Raw genomic sequence first — 7,952 nt, 5'->3', positions numbered from 1 at the left:
CACATGCCGTTATTTGCTTGATGTTATTCTTTGTGTGGTGTTTGTGATATGAAGTCCTTCTAGTGATATCTCCATGGGGAGAATGACTAATGCTTAAAACTAATCAGACTCTGTGCTTGGGATTTGAAGAGATCTAGATTGCTAGTTTACTCTTTTGATAAAGTCTATAAACTTGCAAAACTGAATTCAGCCATTGTAGCTTATCACTAAAGCTATAGATTCAATTACTACACTCAATCTCAATCTATTTTTAAGGAGCCAAAAGTTTTAGTCAAATATAAAGTTGTCATTATGCTCTCTTGGACGACTTGATAGAAGGGTTTTAATGCTTCTAGCTTTAAGAAAGGGGAAATGAATTATGCTTTTGCTTCCTCTTTCTACTGACCTATGCTATGGATAAGTCCTGTTATTCCTAACAGTTCTGCCGTAGGACACAAACAAATCTGGAAGCCAAAGGATAATGCAGCAGCATTTTTAGGAGGGTAAGAATGCATTCTTGCAGCTGCTGCTCACCTCTCCAGCTTACGCTTAAGGCGCTGAACAGTTGCTTGCCCTGAAGCACTTCTTGGTTCCCTTAGGTTGAGTGATAAATTAAAAATGGGTTTCTATCTCTGCTGAATCAAAGTGTAGGGGTTGATCCATAGGCTACTGAAAATGGGGAATTTTTCTGTTAGCTTCACCATGCTCTGCTCAGGCCTTTGAGATCTTATTGGCACCAGGGATACGATTGCAGGTCACTGTAAAATGTAAAATGATCTCAATGGCGTGTGGTTTGTTTTTTTTTTTTTAAACTTGACAAAACCATTCCCTAGTCCTTCTGCTGAGTGTAAGGAAAGTAGTTTTCTCTGGTATTAACTGAGGCAGCCTGGCTTACAACCATGCTTATATCTACATCTGTATTTGTGTATAAACAACAATGTAACTACAAATCCTAGAGTTGGTGAGAGATTATTTCTGCCTCAAAAATTTCCCTTCCTTTCCTGGAAATGCCACTGGGGTTTAGAAATTGGCATCCTTCTAACTGTTCTTAGAATAGGTTGAAAATAACAGTCCTGAAGATTTGAGAGAGAAATTATTCTTCAAGAAACAGAGCAAAAAAGGAAAAAAATGTATTTGAAAGGTGAAATTCTTGGAATGTCAATCAGCTCTACACAAAGCTTCAAGTCAGTGCTTCTGAGAGGGTACAAGAAACAGTACAGAGAAATGCAGAGAAAAAAAGCACAATTTCATTGTCTTAACAGTTTTGGTAAGGGCACATTAATTTTTATACTCTACCCACTTCTTTCTTTTTTTCTTGGACAAAAGCAAAAATGACCAACTCTAATGCCATGCAAATTAACCTTTGCTAACTGACTTTTCCAAATGATCTTTTGTGGCTCTGTTCAATTTTAAAGTGTTAGTGAAGCAAGAAAAAGATCTGAAGTTTTCTACAACCAACTTTGTACGATTAAGGGAAGCTGCAAGTTTATGATTTGGGCATTTTGAAGGGCTTTCACATGCTTTGCTTTGAAAAGGACTGAAAATCCAACCGACCTGCACTTTGATCCTCTTAGTCTGTGACTTCATGCTAGAGCAGGGATGCTGGTTCCCTTCCCAAGCTGTGTAGCATCTTACTGCTGTATCATTCCCTTCACCATGAAGCTGGGAGAAATCTCCCAAGCCAGGAAGAGCTGCCCACCACAGGGGTAGGCAACTGCATCATATAATCTTTTTCATAAACTGACTGCAGTTCTTTACAGATTAGGCACCTCTCTTCTTGAATAGATACAGAATTTTTATTATCCAGATCAAAGCCAGTTCTAAGTTAATTACATTCTCAGTGCAGAAGGCTGGAATTAGGATATTTCCTGTTGCTTTACACCAGAGGTATTTGGTCTCTTACTCCTTCAGGGAGGAATCCACAGATGCTGAAGATCCAGCCTGGGCTGCCTGCACATTTCAGGTCTTATGAGTGGCGCTCGATTGACAGCTCTGCTGCAGGAGGCAATGAAGCCTGTGCAGCAATCCCCTGGGCCAGGGCTGAAGTACCACCCCCATACTTCAGCATTTTGCTCTGTGGGTTACGAAGAAGCCAGGAGAGTGTGATGAGAGCAGCATCTGCCTAGTACTGTGGATTAAATATTACTGCTCTCTTATCAGCCCGTCATCTACCCCTAAACACTTCTGCAGTGACTTTTTCTGCCCTATTGTTCTTTTTAAATCTCTCCTGTCCTCATTCAATTGGAGATTAGTTCTCTTCTGAAGTTTATCCATTTGAAATATTAATTTATCATTAATGGGAAGTTATTTTTTAAGTGGCATTAAGGACAGAGAGCACAGAATAAGATGTCTTAGCTGTCGCAGTGAATACATGGCAAAAATGAGAAGGTACTTGATCTAGGTTCATCAAACTGAAGGTAGCTATACAGAAAGTTGATCTCCTTGAGCTAGATTATCTTGAATTAAGCAGCCGAGGTGATGATGCAAGGTGCTACTGGAGGCACTACAATTTAACTGAGACATTGGCTTGGAACATGCCCACGTGCTGTTCAGCTGGACGTGGCTGGGTCTATCCGACACCATTTTTCTGTGTCTTCTATTGTGTCTTGCTGTGCTTAGCTCAGATCCCGTTACTTTGATTGAGTGGCTCTGAGGAATTTAATCTGTTGAGCAAAGGGGGTTTATGATGAATTTTTCCTCTTCTCTTTTAGATCATCAGTCCAGCCCTGTGACCTGCTTTCTTTGTTAATGCCCAAATTCCTAGGCTGGCTGCTCATGCCAGATCTTCAACTGCTACAAACTGTGCGGCTCCATCAGTTTTTGGAGATCCAATTTATTGCTTGTCTTTTACTGCTTCTTTGGCTACTGCACTGTATTCTCTTTCCTTTTTCTACTTTCTTCCCAGACAGCTCTGCAGATGTGGTCTCTCCACAGTGAGGCAGAACCCCTGCCCCAAGGCTGGGGCAGGGTTTGGGTACCTCTACCCAAAAGAGACAGGCATCCTTTGGCTATCGAGCACCTAAGAGGAGTGCAGACTGTGCGGCACAGCAGGGAATGTACCAGTTTTCATCTGCCCAAACCACTAAGGCTTGAGGGTCTCAGTCTGAAGATGCCAAGTGCTCTTGTCTGTTATAGAAGCTCAGCAGATAAGAGAACCACAGCTGGAAGGTCCCTTTTCCTTGTCCTTCCTCTTCCGTGCCAGTGTCACTGCATGGCCACAAGCTCTGCTCGGGACTGAAGCCTGCCTGATAGCCAGCTGTGAGGTATTCTGGCTGCTCGAGAAATGCTGACACAGCACGAGCATACCCTACGCTTGGCTGATGCCAGTACTTCTTCAGTCTTCCAGTTACTGGACCACAAAAAATACAGGCAGAGAGGTTCCCAAGCACTCCAGAGCTGGCTCTCAGCTCAAGTCAGTGACCTGTATTTTTGCTGGCCTTGGAGAATCAGCTCACATGCCAGGGGTGTGCTGCAGGATTGAGGAGACAGAAGGCTGCAAGGATTTTTACCATTTGAATGGGCTGCTCAGGTGTTACCATTTGATACAGTAACGCAAGACTGCTGGGCCTTGAAAATTCAGAGCTCATTCAACTAACCGTGCTAATAAGTTGATACCCAAAGCCTGCAAGTTGTGTGACAGATCGCAGCTGTTGGCTTTCCAAAGGTGCGAGTGTGGCTCTACCCTGTGCTCTGGCTCTGCTCGCTGCTTTGGACAGTGTGTGCTGCACTCAGATGCTCTGACGTGCAGTACTTGGGGACTTGTGCTCTTTGATGCTATACTCTTCAAATCAAATAGATTATTTTTTCCCCCTGAAAAACAGGATTTGGGTTAAGTGGGATTTGGACCAACATGTTACTCTTGCTCCTGTTTCTCTTTCAGTTGCTTCCAGATTGAAATTCACAGATGATTTCTTTATTTTTTTTATTTTCTCATACTGCAAAGCCCCCATGAATACAGTACCAAAACTCCTGCCAGGAAGAGAGGAATTTTAATCATCTTGGCAACAGTAAAGACCTGCATTGTATCCCTGGTTTTGCCACAGCAGCTTCAAGCAGTCAAGTTTCTGGGGTGATTTGATAAGAACAAGGGTGCCATACAATTTGTCATGTTAAAAAACCAAAACAAAACCAAAAACCAACTACCAAACAAACCAACAAGTTAATAATTTGGCTTTACAAAGTTTTGAGCAGCCCTTCTTAAGCCTGGTGCCTTTTCCCAAGTCACTGGTTAGGACCATTTAAACTGAAATCTTGAAAAGGTGCAATCTCAACTCCCCAGTGAAAACCAACTCTCTTCTAGTGGTAGGTGCAGGTTGTTTACAAATTTTGGAGAAACTACAGTTGTAGAAAGGGAACTCGAAGGTCAGATTACAGGGGATTATTATTTATTTTTCTTTTGGTTTGCTTGGATTCTGTTACTTTTCCAGGGACTGATCCAAAGCCCTCAGGAGTCAGATGGAAAGCTGACACACTGGTAGCAGGGAAATGCCTGCTGCTACCCTGGAAGCCACAGGCATCTTTCCAACGACATCTGTGGGCTCTGAGTGAGCGCCTGAATGTGTTTTCCAAATGGTAGTAATTTTCAGAGTGACACCTTGATTTCTTCCCTGTACAAACAGACCTGCTTGTGACACATATTTACCTGTGTTCAACATACAGGTTTGGGTTTTTTTTGCTTTCAGAAACAATATGCTGCTAGACACATTTCCTGGAGGGAAATGGACACCTACCTACACACAAAGCTATACAGCTAATTTATACCTTGTTGAATTTATAATCTTGTCTATGCTTCTATGGACACTTTGTATGGGCTGCAGCTCAAATCCTAAAATAGTCAAGAATTTTTCCTTTCCCATATAGTATTCTATTTACTTTGACTTAAAAAAAAAAAAAGCGTATAAATGCAATAATGCAGGTAGACTAGAAATACTAGATTGAAAATTAAAGTAGTTTAGCTTGTCCCATTGTGACTGACAGTGTTGTACGACACCCAACGCTGTACCCTAACATTTTCCAGGCTTTCTACGTAGCTGAATCTAGTATTAGCTTTGAAAACCCATTGTATGAGTGGTGGGTGGATGGGTTGAAAACGTGTGCTCTCTACACACTGTATGTTACTCACATCAGAAGCTGTATGGCCACTCCATATGCTGTGAAACTGTAAATGATTCCCAGTACACCTGTAACTCTTACCAGGATTGTGAGAAATAAACTATATACAGAGATATAAATACACACATAGATATATTGTATAATTCATCATGTGAGCATCTTTGTGTATGTGGGGGTGTGAGTGAAAATGGCTGTTCTCCCTCTCACTCGTTACTCATACCCATGTTTCCTACAGGCTCAACATTTGCTAGGGTTAGCGACCCCAGGAAGAACTGTAAGAAAAGCCCCCCCCGATAAACCCCAGCCTGCCCAAGGGAAGCAGGCAAAGGATGATTATTGTCACTCCCGCATAGGAACTGAAGTGTAAAGACTTGCCCAGAGCCACTGAGGAAATCTTTGTGATCCCAATAATCCCCTGTCCTGCAGGCTGGTCTGCAGGCTTTGCTGCATGGTTTGCTCTGACCTCTCCCCAGCCAAATCAAGGTGTGTGCCCATTTGCTTGGTTTTGGGTTTAAGTTGGCCTGGGAGCACCTGTCCTCACAAGTAACACAGCCCCCTGAGCACCTGGCTGATGTCCGCAGTGGTCCCAGCACATCTGTGCTAGCCGGGGAGGAGGTTTTGGCAGTACATGTCACTGTGAATAGTTGCTGTCACGTTACACCAGCTCCAAACAGGGGCTCTGCAGGAGTCTGCAGGCTTTTGGACCTGAATCTGTGAAGAACTGGGAAGATAAGTATTGTGAACTCCTTCGGGCCAGGAAAAAGGGGCAGCCTTTAGTTGCAAAAGCATTCATTATATGAGATTTTTGCTGCAGAAACACAGCTGAGGATGCAAGTTTTAGCTTAATATTCATAAGAGCAGGACAGCAAATAAATTCTTTTTTTCTGAGCCTGAATCTGAGCAGCTGGGGTGGGTGGGTGACCGGTCCTCCTCACTGCCCCCAGTTAGGGTGTGTAAAATAGCACATACATTGGGGTAGTGGGGTATGGATGAGCAGCGACAGCCGTCTCCGCTGTGGTACCCAGGCGGTGACAGCCCTGCTTCAAGGGAGCTGAGGCTCTTCAGTTCCTAGGAAGGGCAAACATACCCTCATCCACAGAGACCCTGGCTCATCTCTTCTTAAGAGAAGAGGGTGTGCAGCTGCGGCGGGGCTGGCACGGCAGGCGATGCTGCAGCTTGGAAGGTTTCCTGGTGATTTGGAATCAGCGGAGGCACCTGCACAAACTGTCCTCCTCAGCCTGAGACAGAACAGTGCTGCTTGCTCGGTGGAGAGGGGGAATGAGCTGGAGAATCTTCCGCTTGTGTCTCCTTCAAACCAAAAACGTGCCTCTTCTCACTGCCAGGGCAGGTGGCAGCACAGACACGTCGGTGCAGTTGTGGTGCCAACATAGGGAGCAAAGCTAGCATCAGCCCGGTGCTTTCAAACACTGGTTTGGGTATCCTCCACCGATCCATTATGTGTTTCATCTACTTCTTCCCCTCCACATATTTATAGGAATTTAAAAAGTATAAAATCCAGAGGCTATGTTCACAATTATCTTAAACTACACATTGCTTTCCCCTGCTGCCTTCCACTCCAGCCATCATCTAGCCACAGGAAAGGACGCCTTACATGAGACATCAGCTTTAAACACACTTTAAATAAGATGTGTGCTTTAAATGAGAAACACAGCAGTTAGATTTTACCAGACCAGGTTTGAAGAGGAAGCACTCAGCTGACTTCACTTAACCATAACGTCCAGGCTCTATCAAAAAAAAACCAGTCTGCGCAAAGCAGCAAATAATTTATATTGTCTTTGTGATCCTGACACAGTGATAGTTACTACTCATGCTTGTTAACCTGCCGAATTAAGCCGAGAGGGGCTGCAAAGCACATATGGTGCTTGCTGGAGAAGAATTCAACAGAAGACCATTTGCAAAGCGGTGTTCTGGTAAAACTGAGGCATTGCCACCTACTGAGCAATGGAAGATCAAGTATTAAGACATCACTTGTACCATTTAATCTCCCAGCAACCAGGGCACTCTCACATTTTTTTCTACGTCTTCACCTTAAATCATTGTCAAGTCCTCTGATGCTTTGTATTTTGGGCAGTCTAGGGAGGGTGAGAAGACTGATGGAGTAGGATTTGAGACAGTGGTTTCCATTCTGCTCTTGGATTTAGGAAAAAAGCACTGGCTTCACAAGCAGGTGTAAAGAGTGTAAATGCAATGCTCCATGCCGTAAAGGCTTAGGCTGCTGGAGTGGCACTAAGTCCCCGCATAGTAGCTGAACTGGACAGTGAAAGATAGGCTTCGGGTTTTTTCTTTTTTAAATTATTTTCTGGTAGCTAAGCTGGAGCAAAGAGAGGAACATCCAGGTTACCTCCACAGTGAACCAGCCTACAGTTTCAGAACACTTTTGGAGAGGAAAAAAAAAAAAAAATAGAGATAGATGATTGAGGAGATGGACAAGCAGCCAGCCTGATGGTATAAGATACATTTCCTTTAGGAATCCAGGCTGGAATACATTTATTTTCAAATAAACAAACAAAAAGAATGGTAGAATTGTACTGTCTTTGTTTTGTATCTATGGCTTTATACTGTCACTGTCTCTTTCTAATACAGTAGCAACCATCAAGAGATAAACCTATTAACACAGAGATGCAAAACGCAGATTCATAAGCTGAAGAAGGTTTAGAAAAGTTACTTTTCCTCCGGTGAGCCACGGAGCCAAAAGCAGCGAGAGCTGCAAAAAATTGAACATTTTTCTTGCAGAATAAAGGCCCCTTCAAAACTTAAGAGCACGCACAGGGGATACAACCTGGACCAGATATGAAGCATGAGACGGACAGCTTGAGATGCTGGGATGGCTTTATTTAGTT

This window comes from Falco cherrug, chromosome 10, assembly GCF_023634085.1.
Source record: "Falco cherrug isolate bFalChe1 chromosome 10, bFalChe1.pri, whole genome shotgun sequence".
In the NCBI taxonomy this organism is placed as follows: domain Eukaryota; kingdom Metazoa; phylum Chordata; class Aves; order Falconiformes; family Falconidae; genus Falco; species Falco cherrug.
The sequence above is the reverse complement of the archived record's forward strand: the minus strand, read 5'-3'. Positions refer to the sequence as shown.